Source organism: Pithys albifrons, chromosome 4 (genome assembly GCF_047495875.1).
Source record: "Pithys albifrons albifrons isolate INPA30051 chromosome 4, PitAlb_v1, whole genome shotgun sequence".
Taxonomy (NCBI): Eukaryota; Metazoa; Chordata; class Aves; order Passeriformes; family Thamnophilidae; genus Pithys; species Pithys albifrons.
The window spans coordinates 39116021-39128550 of NC_092461.1; the positions used below are offsets into that span (position 1 = coordinate 39116021).

The 12530-nt window shown below is 38.8% G+C and overlaps 1 long non-coding RNA gene across 1 annotated transcript; it reads right to left on the reverse strand.

Moving 5' to 3' along the window:
• Positions 1-244: 244 nt before the first annotated feature.
• LOC139670887 (uncharacterized) lies at positions 245-11072 on the reverse strand. Its single transcript, XR_011697599.1, has 3 exons — positions 11010-11072; positions 2301-2412; positions 245-346 (listed from the first exon to the last, which is right to left on the reverse strand). It is a non-coding gene; the product is annotated as an uncharacterized lncRNA (long non-coding RNA).
• Positions 11073-12530: the final 1458 nt, after the last annotated feature.

Consider the following 12530-nt stretch of genomic DNA (forward strand, 5'->3'; position numbering starts at 1 on the left):
TCAACATGCATAAATACTGATGGGAGGCAGTAGAGAAGGCAGAGTCAGACTCTCCTTAGTCTTTCCCACTGATAAGACAAGAGCAAAAACTATGATATTGATACAGGGAATTCTATTTAAAAGTAAGAGAAAGCTCATTTACTCTGAGATGGTGAAATATGGGAGCAGCTTGATCAGAGAGATTGTGGAATCTTCATCCCTGGAGATTCTTAGAACCAAACTTTATGTAGTTTAAATCAGGCTGCTCCAGTTGATGATACTTTAACAGGTAGTCAGTCATCGGGATCATGGTTTTGTCACCACTAGGGCTGATGCTTCAAAACAATCATTCTTTTCTAGTTTCTCCCTGTTTAAAAATAATAATTAATAATTGTTTGTTAATCGGCAATCAACACCATTATTAAATCTTTAATTTGTGGTGGACAAGAAGCCAAGCTGTTGATGTTAAAAAGGAGGATTTAAGAAGGCAAGTATTAAAGGAGCATCCAAGGAAGTTTTGCATTTCAAGAATACCATCAAGCAATAAATTAATTTCCAAAGGAGAAAGAAACAACAAAGGTTTAAATGATTCATTCAAGAAAAACATAAAAGAAACATCATTAGACTTTCAACACTTAATTTTTACTCTCTTTTTTGAGTTCTTCCTGCAGTTAGGTTTACAATGTTTATTTTTGTAGTCTGGTTCTTCACTCTCGTTTCAAGAGACATTCAAGAGATTAAAGTACGAAACAGATATTCTGTCTTACTTCATCATGTCAAAATAACAGAACCAGCACATCAGCACTTCAAGCATTGTTGCATGATCAAAAATGACTTTTTTACAGGCCTGTGTGTAATTAATGGTTTAATCTTTGTCATGCCATAACAGGCAAAGATAAGCACTGAAATCAACATTGTGTGTCAGGAAAGCCTTGGTCAAAAAACTTTTAATCATCTTTCTGTTTACTAGCAGAGAAGCCAAGGAAATCCGAATGGGATACCAATAATCAAAGTTTATGTAGTTCAGGTATTATAAATAAAACTTCCACAAAGTTGTCATTCAATATTCAGGCATTTTATGGGGAAAGATGAAGTGTTTAACAGAAAAAAAAAAAAAAAGAATTTTAGGCCCCTTCAGACCATACTGAAGCCCATTTTCCAAACTCCCTTTTCTGAGTTGAAGAGTGGTGCATTGAAGCATTTCCGTGCCTGGTCATCACAAGTAGTAGGCATGCTCTTCCTTCCTCCAGCATGTTAAAAGAGTTTCCCTATCACTTTCATGTAGAGGAGCACAGAGTCTCAGTAGTGAGTTAAATTATTCTTGACTCCAAAAATGAAAAATCCAAGCAACATCAAGAGCACACACAGTCTCACCTTTAGGGCCCTATTTCCAGCATCCTTGATGCCCCTGCTCCTGGGTAATTGCAAAGATGTAGCTGGAAGGTGCACTTTACATCCTTATACATTGTTGCAAGTGACCTTCAAACTGTCGTCTCAGGAGGACTTCATGTTTCACAAGTCACAGTTATCACGTGTCATGATGTATGTGTTTATAACTTCATTGAAAAGTTCATAGAGTTTTAGTGATTGATTGTGTGGTGCGCAGGATGGAGATACACAGAGAGGTTGACCTAAGAATCCCATGTGTTTTCAGAAGTTCCATGTAATGTGTCCCTTCCTCTTCTCTGTGTAAAGCACAGAGGAACAGGGGCATGCAACCTTGACTCATACTCTTAATATTCCTATGAAGCTGTTTAAGTCTACAAACCCTTATGCACTCTGACAAGGAATCTCAGAGCGAGGATCACCAGGAATATTCATAATAGTAAAGAAAGGTAAAATCATATGGGTAGCAGAAGAGTTTTACATAGTCAAAAGTGTGGGAATTAATGCAGACATGAGTCTTTGAGAGTACCCAGACATCACATGGAAGGTGTGAAAGTGCACTTTGTGTGGTAGAGGGAAATTGAGAAAATATGTATTTCATTTGAGAGAAAGAAGTATATACAATTAGAATACTCAGTAATAAAGGGGAAAGACGCAAGCCAAGGCTACTGGAATGAAACATCCAGGGTATATTTGCACTGATGAGATCAGCTCACAATGGATCCATTAGAATGTGTAATGTCTCACTATAATGCATCCTATACCAACTCCTTTCTGCTTACAGAACTGGCTGGCTCAGAAAACAGGCAGAGGAATTTATGTTAGTGTGTCTGTATATATTAAGGTGTTTCAGATGTAAGATGATGCAATGCCCAGTCTTAATACCTTTTCATGGAGATAATGGCAGCTTTGACCTTAATTACCCTTATCCTCACCTCCAAATCTCCTTTGATGATCTTTGTCAAACCATCCTTTCCTTCAGTCTTTGCCACATTGTGCTGTGTTGTTTGGAAATGTTCCACTTGAGAAGGGAATCACTGGATGTGTCTAGAATATAAAAATACAGAAGTAAAAATCCCAACCCTGTGATCACAGTTGTTAAATAGGAATCACATGGTATGACTGGCAGAGAGGATGCAACTGCAGTGATTTTGTCTCTCATATGCCTACTTGGATACAAAGAGGTGGGGAAAACAAACGTGGAGGTGCTGAACAAAAAGCATGGGCAGCTTTTAAGTTTGAGCCTTGCAGCTATCAAAAAGCTGGTTGCTGAGAGCAGCTGGCAAACAGGAGGGATAGACAGAGCAAATGGACAGACACAGCTGGCAGATAAAATCTTACAGAAAATTTAGCCTCAATTTGGTCGCTTTGCTTGCAAACACAGACCTACCTGGAATGAGAAAAGCAGTCATACTGGCTGGCCGATGAACATGCAATGCCAAAATGAATAGGGGGAAAATGCTAGAGGTATTAGAAGCCTTCATGTAACTGTTTAACACCTGGTTGATTCCTCTGCTGAAGTAAGTCAGCACTGTGCAAACCGAGTTACATTAACTGAGCATTTGGCCCAGTATGGTCAACTAATTTGTATTTAGGAAACTACCTTGAGTTCAAACCACCAATTATCTGCACACAAGAAAGGTAAACTGCAACCTGAACAAGGGTGGGGATGGAACAGGAGAAATAAGCAAACAACTGGTATAGGAGACAACACAGCAAAAAGTAGAAAAGAGGCAAAACCATCATTCTTAGAGGGAAGGCATGGGTTCCTTCTGTGTTTTTTTCCATCATATGGATCTCACAGCACTTGAAATAGCATATACAATTACTAGTTTAACTTATTTTGTTCAAGTTTTGGGAACTAGATATTCATTACTCATATCAGCTTTACCACAAATTCACACTGAGCTCAGTGGAATAATCTCTGATTTACATCATCTCAAGTGAGATTAAGAGCAAGCAGACTTTTGATTTTTAATGTCTCAAGTGTAGCATCAGGCAAGACAAAGCTGAGACTCATAGCTGAGATTCACACTTGGATTGTAGTATTATTTTTTGAACAGCAAGTTTCCTATGAAAGTCGGAGCCAAGAAAAGAGAAAACAGAGAAGACTTGACAGATTTGGGCACACTGGCCTCTGCTCTGCCCAAATAGAGTTATTTAACACATCAAAAGATGGTCTAAAATCAAGACACATTGGGTAGAGTGGCAGAGTACTAAAGAGAGGGAGATTTGATGTATCTAATTTCGTACTGAATACTGACAGATTTTCCTCCTAAAGGAATGGTTGTATCTGTGTTTAGGAGCAGTGGATGGGGAGCTCAATTTCTGCCCTGTCTGTAACTAAACCAGTCTTCCAGTGAATTGGGGTGCCCCCTGTGGTGACTGTCCATTTTCACTCACAGCCATGCCTGCAGAGCCCTGTGAGTCAGGCAGAAACTCAGCAATCAATATTCATATGCCATTTACAGCATGGCTCCTTTGGGATAGGAGGCAACAGCGTTTGGCTGAGGAAACACAAATACCTCAGGTGAAATATCTTCACAGAACTTTAGCAAGGCCCTAAGATTTTTAGGACTGAAAGTATGACCTTTTTGTCTTGTACAGTTTTGGGAAATCAATACTTGTTTGCTTGTTCTGTTCTCAAAATAAATATTGCACAGCTGGGTTTCTATTTTTTTCTTTTTTTTTTCTTCCTATGCCTGATCTTCATACTTAGAAGCCCCTCTGCAGTAAGTAGCTGTCAGTCTGGGGAGCAAAAGGCAGGAACCTCAATGGTTACAGACTCATGGGTTGAACATTCATGCTAACAAGTTTCCAGGCTGTCCTTGTTCCCTCTCGACCACTAACATTTGTGCTATTTAACCTAGGTCAACTAATTTCATCAGGTTTAACTAATTTAACTAATTGTGCAGTACACAGAGTAACTTATGTAAAGGACATTGGAGAGAGGAGAGTCTCCTTCCCTTCATTCCTGTCTTTTTCCATAAGATCAGATAAAAGCTTTGATTTGGAGTCCCCTCGAGCTTGCTGTGTTCCTGTGCTGCAGGTATTCATATGATAGATGATGACCGAGTGCCTGCATCCCTCCTACACAGGGCAGAGTGCACAGCAGACTGGGAAAAGCAATTCAGGGCAGTTAAAGCTTAGTCCTCTATTTCACTCTGCTCCCAAAAAACCCTCTGCCTGCTACAAAAATAATAAACTCTTCAGAATAAGGAGATTTTTCTTTATGCATGTTTGGACAGTGCCTAAGAGTACAATAAAACCCTGGTCACCTCAGAAACTTCTACGTGCCTCCATAATATAAATACATAATCATAAAGAATGGGTTGTCGGAGAAGAAGGTCATAGATCAGTAGAGTAAATCAAATTTTAACAGCCCATCAGGGCCAGACTGCCTAGCAACAAAACAATTCATCATTAAGAATTTTTTGAGCTTTATTATAAATTTAGATTTAAATGAAATGTTGAAAACCCTGGGTCAAATTTTGCACTTCTACTTTGGTGAAAACTGAGAGCAATTTATTGAAGTCAATAGAGTTGCTATAAATTGAAGGTGAAAAATATTACCTCCATATATTTGGAATAAAAAAAATTATGCTTTAAGTCTAAGAAGTACATACTACTGATTTAAATTTTTACTGCTATATAAATATGGTTATTTTCTCAAACAAATTATTGATTTGGATTTCTTTGTTATTTAAACTTCTTGTGCCACAGTAATTTCTAACATATATAAAGTAAAAGGCTTGAGTCTCAAGTGGTCTGAGTGAGCGGTTATATCAGAAATTTAAAACCAAATACACAAAATCTTAGTATTTAAATTAACTACTCAAATTCTATAAATAAACAAATAAATAGTCCAAATCAAAACTGTTTAGACTTTAGGAAATGTCTTAATTGACAAAAAACCTTCTTCCTTTGTAATTTTTATTCTTCTCTCATACAGAGTGAGAGATCCATCTCATTCTTACTGTATATGATACCAGTTGAATTGCTGGCCTAGAGTCTGGTTTGGTCCATACAGGCATCTCTCATATTCTATGCAATCTTTGTGAAATAACAGAGCTGATAAGTTAAATTGTTTTATCAAATCTTAGTGATTTTCAAGCAGGTTGCTCAGTTTCAGAACTCTGGTCACCCTTTAAGGCTGTCCTTGGTCAGGAACTTAGGGGGCTTTCAACCATCAGAGGATCATGCCAGCTATGTGTCTTCCAGCTTTTCCCTTTTTCTACTAGCACAGGATGATTTATGAAGCAGCCACCTCTACCTTAATTAGAATTTTGAACCTGGTTCTTGCAGACCTCAAAACCATGGATATTTAATAACTTTCACATCTCAGCCCAGTCTGTCATAGCTTTAGTGTTGCTGTGTCTCGGCTGACGGTCTCAGGTGTGGTACTCATCTATCTGTAGGTTTTTCAGGAGAACTGAATATCAATTTTTCACTCTACCTTCTGAATAATTTTATGTAGGTTATGACTTTGTCATCTGGCAGTGTTCAACTGCCCTCTTTCCCTCTTGTGTCCTCTGCAAAAAATAACAATAAAGTGGACTTGTCAAATACTAGTGATTTTCACAGTACTAGTTCAGCCCAGAGTTAAGAGATGGACAGTTCCATCTTATCTCTGATGATGTCATATAGGCTCATGTCATCAGAATATAAATTCTGTTTGTCTTTCTGATTCTAATTCCAAAGACCTGGTAAGTTTTGGGATAATGTCAGAAAATAGACATCTGATTGGACTGATAAATTTTGTAATGTGAAGCTGCTCCATAATCTGACAGGTTGGGTTATTTTAGTGCTTCAAATGCTATATTTTTAATTGTAAACAGAGGGTCATCTGCAGACATTAATAATTTCTGGGTGTCTGGCTTGTCCTTTTATTTGCTTTTTCCATCCAGTAGTGTTTGTTACTGTTTCTAGTATAAGACAAGTAATTGCATTTCTCTGTATACTGTTAGCAGCAGGAGATTTACTATCACAGATCACAGCAGATGGGCATGTGTACAGAGCTTTGATTAACACCCCAGATTTATTTTACAAACCCTATATTTATTGAGCCTTTAGCACAGACAGTTGAGAGAGACTTTTTTCTTTTCCTAATATTGTGCCATTGAGACTCACCATAAGTCAGCAGTACAGATGGCATGAACTGGTACCTATACTAAGATATTTTAAAGCATGTGAATTACTGAGGACCTTTAAGCTATTGAGATTTAATGAAACTTTCTGAAATAAAACATTCAACCTGTTTGAAAATCTGTAAAGTTAAAAATTACCATAAACTTCCGTGAGTTTTAAAAATATTCAAAAGAGAATTGAAAATCACTCAAATTAGGCCGCAATAAACAAAAGGTAAACAAAACACAAAACAACAAGCACATAGAGGTCAACTTAGATGGTGTTTAGATACCTATCTGTGGAAAACATCAAAATTTAAGTACCAAGACTTTTCCTGGGACTTCATCAAGACAGAAAAGTAGTACCTTCTTGCACCATGCACAGCATCCTAATAACACAGAAAGTCTTAGCAGCTGTTAATATACCCCCATCCATCTTTAGGAGCCCTTGCAAAATCCACTGGGACTTCCTACCTTCACTCTTGATTTCATTATGAAATCCAGTGACTTAACCCACTTCCACTGAAAATTGTAACCAGATTAAAGAAAGGATTAGAGGAAGACGGAGATGGTCATCAGTTTTTAGAATGGTATCCCAAAATGCTTATTTGCATGGGGTTTTTTTGAATCACATCTTTATCCTGAAGTCATTCAAATCTGTATCTCCTATCTCTTGTGAGTCTCTCCAATCATTAGATTTTCTAACGGCTGTGAAGAGAATAGGGAAGAGACACCCTAGCCCTTCTTCATAGGAAGGTGAGTAAAGAAAGGGGTAGAAAATGGGGACAAGAGTGAGGATCATGGGTCTGCAGAGAGGACACAATTTTGACTCTCTCTACTACTCTGATATTTTGCCTTGAAATGTCATCAAATAAATGCAGAAGACCTTTTATTTTTCCTTTAATTCTTCCTGACCATCCAGATCAACTCTAAAATTAACAAAGGGGTGGGAAAGCTGCCACAGGACTCCCAATATAGAAGTCCTTTTCACAGGTGGTAACATCCATGTCATTATAAACCATTATAAAGCATAGGAAAGGAAGAAGATAAACAAAATAACTTGGAGATATTTCAAAGCAGAAGGTAAGGGGTGGGATTGTTGAATCTACACCACTGAGCTTATTTTGGATAAATGAATAGAATTAGTGCCAATGATCCTTTTCCCTTAAGGGCTAACATCTGTGGCTGATTTATCTCTAAATATTTATGGCAACCAGAGCCATCTCCACTGCTAAAGCAGATCACATGTGGAAGCTATGAATCAGAATACTTGCAAATTTTGCTCTGATTGGAAAGTGGGAAGAAAAATATTTTCCTATTTGATAGCACATTAAAGGGGTTTCTCTTTGAACTTCATGGTTTAGGACAGAATGAAACCCCTCCTCAGATTTATACTCACATAAATATAATCAAACAAAGGAGAGTTATCTTTTCCATCAGGTTACATGCTGAACCTCTGTTAAAAGTTATTCATGGCCTTCATGAAATAGTAAGATATAATCATGACTCTGTTGGTTTGACCCTATATAATGCTTATCTTTCCTCAGCAGGCATAACCCTTAGACAATTGCTACACATACAGATAATCAGAAAGAAAGATATCTGGACAGAAATATGACCTTAATCTTTTAGAGAAATACCATCAGGGCTTCACAAATGGCACTAGGAATCAATATGTTGCCAATTGAGTCCCAAAGCATTCTATTCAGGAGAATCCAAAGACCTCTCTCTAAAGCAGATACCGCCTGAGAAGTCAACTCCATTGGTGTCATCAGTCACTGGGAGGAGGGCTTGATTCAGTTGCCTATAAGGCACCTGATGCCATCAGGATATGCCACTTGGCCTCCAGCTGTGCTCTCAAAGGGTACTGCTTTTCCTTAAATCTTCTGCTGTAGCTGCCAGTCCTCTACAGCACTAACAGATCTATGTTAGTATGATACTCTGCAACCTCATACATGACAGAGGTGACTGGGTTTAAGAAGTTGCATCGCATTCCACTTCTCCACTGCCTGTATGTTGTAGTTTGGAATTATTATGTAAATTCTCTCCCCTGCCACTAACTGCCTATGACAGCAGTTAACAAAAAGAAGTAGTTAACTGCTGATCGCTTAGGTGGGGGCAGGTTGTTTCTTTTGCTTTTGGGGACGTTTTTCCATTCTTAGCTCGGCAGAACTCAGGAGCAGTGTGTGTGCTGCCGAGAAGGGAAGCCGTTCTTTTTTGATCCTGCTCCTGCTGCTGGCTACTGCTGGGGCTTCTTGCTGAGCCGTTGCTTTTCTCCTCGCTACGGTTGTTCTCCTGGTTCCTGCATCTGGGGTCCCGGCCTCTGCTCCAGTCTCAGCACCGCCTGCACTGTCATGGCCTGCCCGCCCCGGCTGGGGCAGCGACCCGGGAGAGAGAAGTTTGCAGCTGCTTTCCAGGACACGTGGCGGTTCCCCACTTTCAGCTTTCTTTTCTTCATTTGGGACCAGAAACACAGAGTTGATCTGGGAACTCACCCTGCTGCCAGCCGGGCTATGACACTGATACTGCCATAAGTATAACTCTTCTCCCGAAGGAAACTTGTTGTTGTGGGGGTGGTTGTTTTGGTTTTTTTTTTCTCTGTGGTGTTGGGGAAGTGGTTTGGTCTGGTCTGTGTATAGTTATACCTATACCTACACACACACATATATATATATATATATCAGTTAAGAACAGTTATCCTTCTTGTATTAAAATTCCTTTTCTTAAATTTGATAAAGAGTGGCGTGATTATTGTGGAGAAGGCCCCTCCCCCGCTTGTGGGTAAACATTTTGGTTTTTCCCCTCAAACCAAAACACTGTAGTAGAAGCTCAAGCACTGGCAACATGTAGACTTCTGCATATCATCATCGACATGCTTTTGACTCCATGCATGTAGGTCTGCATTACAGCCTCAGAATAGGGAAAATCTCAGACTCTGTGTGGCAGAAGTACTGTGTGGAGGTTATCTCAGTAGGTACCAGAAGTAACATGCTCTGGTTTGTTGGAGTTTGCCATGACCTTAATAGCCCAGTTGAGAAATTACTACTGTTATCCCTGACGGGAATTGTTGACTATTAATGGTTTTACTGGGTTTTCTGGCTCGGGTACCTCTGTACAACCATCTATCTTGCCTTAATAGGCTGAGTCTTCTTGTTCCTGGCCTGTGCTTTGGTTTCATGATGCACTGCCCTGTATTTTTGTACTAAATTTGAACAGTGACAAAGTGGCCGCTAGGAGGAGAATTTTGAGGGAGTTACACCAATGTACCCAATGCAGTCTGTGTTGGAGTTCATGGCTGTCATGCACCACTCACCTGTCCTTTTCTGTTTTTTTTCCAGACTACTTTAGATCTCTTCAACCTGGTTTATACCCTCTCTAGAGCTTCCTGATTCCTGCTTGCTAAGGTCATTCCCTCTCATCTGCTCTGCTATTACATTTTATCTGCTTGCATTTCTTTGCCACGGCATTCCTTTCTTTCATCAAATCTGACGGGAAGCAGAAGCTCTGAAGCACATTAGCTTTGGCTCATTAAGTTTTTTCACCTCTGCTCCTTCCCCTCCTACAGATGTAGCTCTGTACCAAGGGAACGGGAAGAAGAGTAGGAGGAAGAGCTATTAGCATACACTGAAGCACAGCTGTATTGACATGCTCCAAAGCACCGTGTTACTTTGCCTGCCAGGCTGGAGCCAGGATGAATGTGTTGTTGCATGGCACGGACACTTAAGAACCTTGTCTAACTTCTGAAAAAGCCTGATTCTGTTTTGATTTCCACAGCAGCTATTGTTGTGTGACCTGCAGAATAATTCAAGCTTGGGCAAGATACTGAATCAGAGTAACATTGTGAGCTGTCCTATTTATTTTCAGAACAAGGCAGACTCACAGTAAGTTGAAATTCAGGTCCTGCAGAAAACAAGATATTATGAAAATTATTGTATAATCTCTTTCTCCTGTTCTCTTGGAAAGTTTGAAGCTGAAATATCGTGAAAACCTGTAAGGGTGTAAAATTTCTGCACAATGCAATGGAAGATAGAGGGCTGGTCAAAAACTGGTCAGTAGGAAAACAAAAAAATCCCTTTTTAGGCTTCATTGTATAGTGCTCTTTGGCTACAAAAGATATAGAATAAGTAATAGAGCTTGCAAGTCTTTAAGGGTCTGGTTCAGAAATTTACGCAGAGGTGTAAAGAACCTCTATGTAAATTTAGATACCACTGGCCTTGGGGTATTGTTACAGAAAGCTTCTTCCAATGCAAGTCATGGCTTATCTGTGTGTCCTGTGCAGATTTCTAGGATTTTTTTAGGGGACAGTACTACAGGCTTTGGTGTGGTAGACCTCAGGAGGTAATCTATGCCAATTATATGCTCAAGTACTAGATTCCCTCATAAATTACATTTTAGGAACAATAGAAGCACAAAAGAAGGTAAGATACTCTGAAAGCTATACAAATCTCTCACTTTTCTGCATTTGGGCATAACCCATTATCACCTTTTGAAAAATATCTGAAGACGATCTAAACTTACTTTGGGATCTTAGTCCAGTGCATTCTTCAGAGATCAGGCCTGGTAGCAAAAGTCCAAGTTTTTAAACTGTTGCCAGCAATCCACTTTATCCTAATCTGGAGAAAAAAGCTTTAGTGTCTTCAGTCTTCATAGATAACACCAGCAAAATCACAACATGGTGCCAGCAGTAAAGAATTGTGCCACTTTATAATGGGACAGAGATCTTTAGCTGAGTACCGAACTGATATCAGGTGGTCATAATTTCAGGCTTCTCTCTCTAAGGACTATAATTCAATGTGTTTCAATGATTTATAATTGGTGTTGCAGTTACAGACTATATTGTGCTAAAACTTGATGTAAATATGTAAATATTTTCACATACCTGAAAGCTCACAGTTCCTCTGCTTGCACAATACAAGCTCATATTGATTAAGTTTTTTACAGCTCCTAAGTTTTTTTATGCCCTGAGGGTATCCATGTCAAATACAGGGCGAGAAGAGCTTTATTAATGTTATATCACTATACTGATGATAACTACTTGTCAGATATTACAGCCAGAGCTATAGTACTCCTGTTGGAACAGAATCATATGTTACTACAAAACTAGACTTCAATAGTCTATTAAAGCAAGGAACTCATTATATGAATTTATTTTGTTAAATGTAAATGCTGAAAAATCTCTGAGTTGATGATTAATCATTTGATAATCAAAAATTAATTTTGACCTATACCCGGTATTACATCTTTTTAAATTAAATTAAAATTTTAAATAAAATTTTAAATTAAAAATTTTTAACTGTGTGAAAGATTAAAACATAAATATTAGGTTAGAACAGTAAATTAACATTCTGATAAAGAGGGATAATGCACAAGCAACTGCCTCTCAAATGTTTCATTTCAGTGATTTCCAAGTTGACATGTCTTTCAAACAGATACACAATACGTTAGTAGAAAATTAAAGAACCTTTTCGTCTTCTGTGATGCTATTTCTGTTTTCTCCTTCATGGCCATATTGCAAAGTAGAGAGTCAGGGTTTCCCTGTTACTTTTATTCCTAGTCTGCCAGAGGGACATAGAAATAAACATTAGAGGGAAGAATCACAACATGTTTTTGTAATTCTCCACAGATGCATGCATTCTAGCATGGTGGCAGCTAAAAGAAAAATGATCTCTACAAACGACCTCAAATGTGTGCATATTTGGATGGGTGTGTTTTACTGCCTTAACCTTTTGGAGAGTTTAGGTTTACATGAGGGAATGGTCTGAAGTTGTGTCAGAGGAAGTTTAGTTTGGATATTAAAAAAAGGTTCTTCACCCAGAGGGTTGTTGGGCACTGGAACAGGCTCCTTAGGACAGTGGTCACAGCATCAAGCCTGACAGAGCTCAAAAAGTGTTTGGATGGTACTCTTAGGCACATGGTGTTACTCTTGGGTGTAGTTCTGTCAGGGCTAGGGGTAGGACTCGATGATCCTTGTGGGTCCCTTCCAACTCAGTGGATTCTGTGATTCTATGATTAATCTGATATTTCCATATCAAGAGGCTC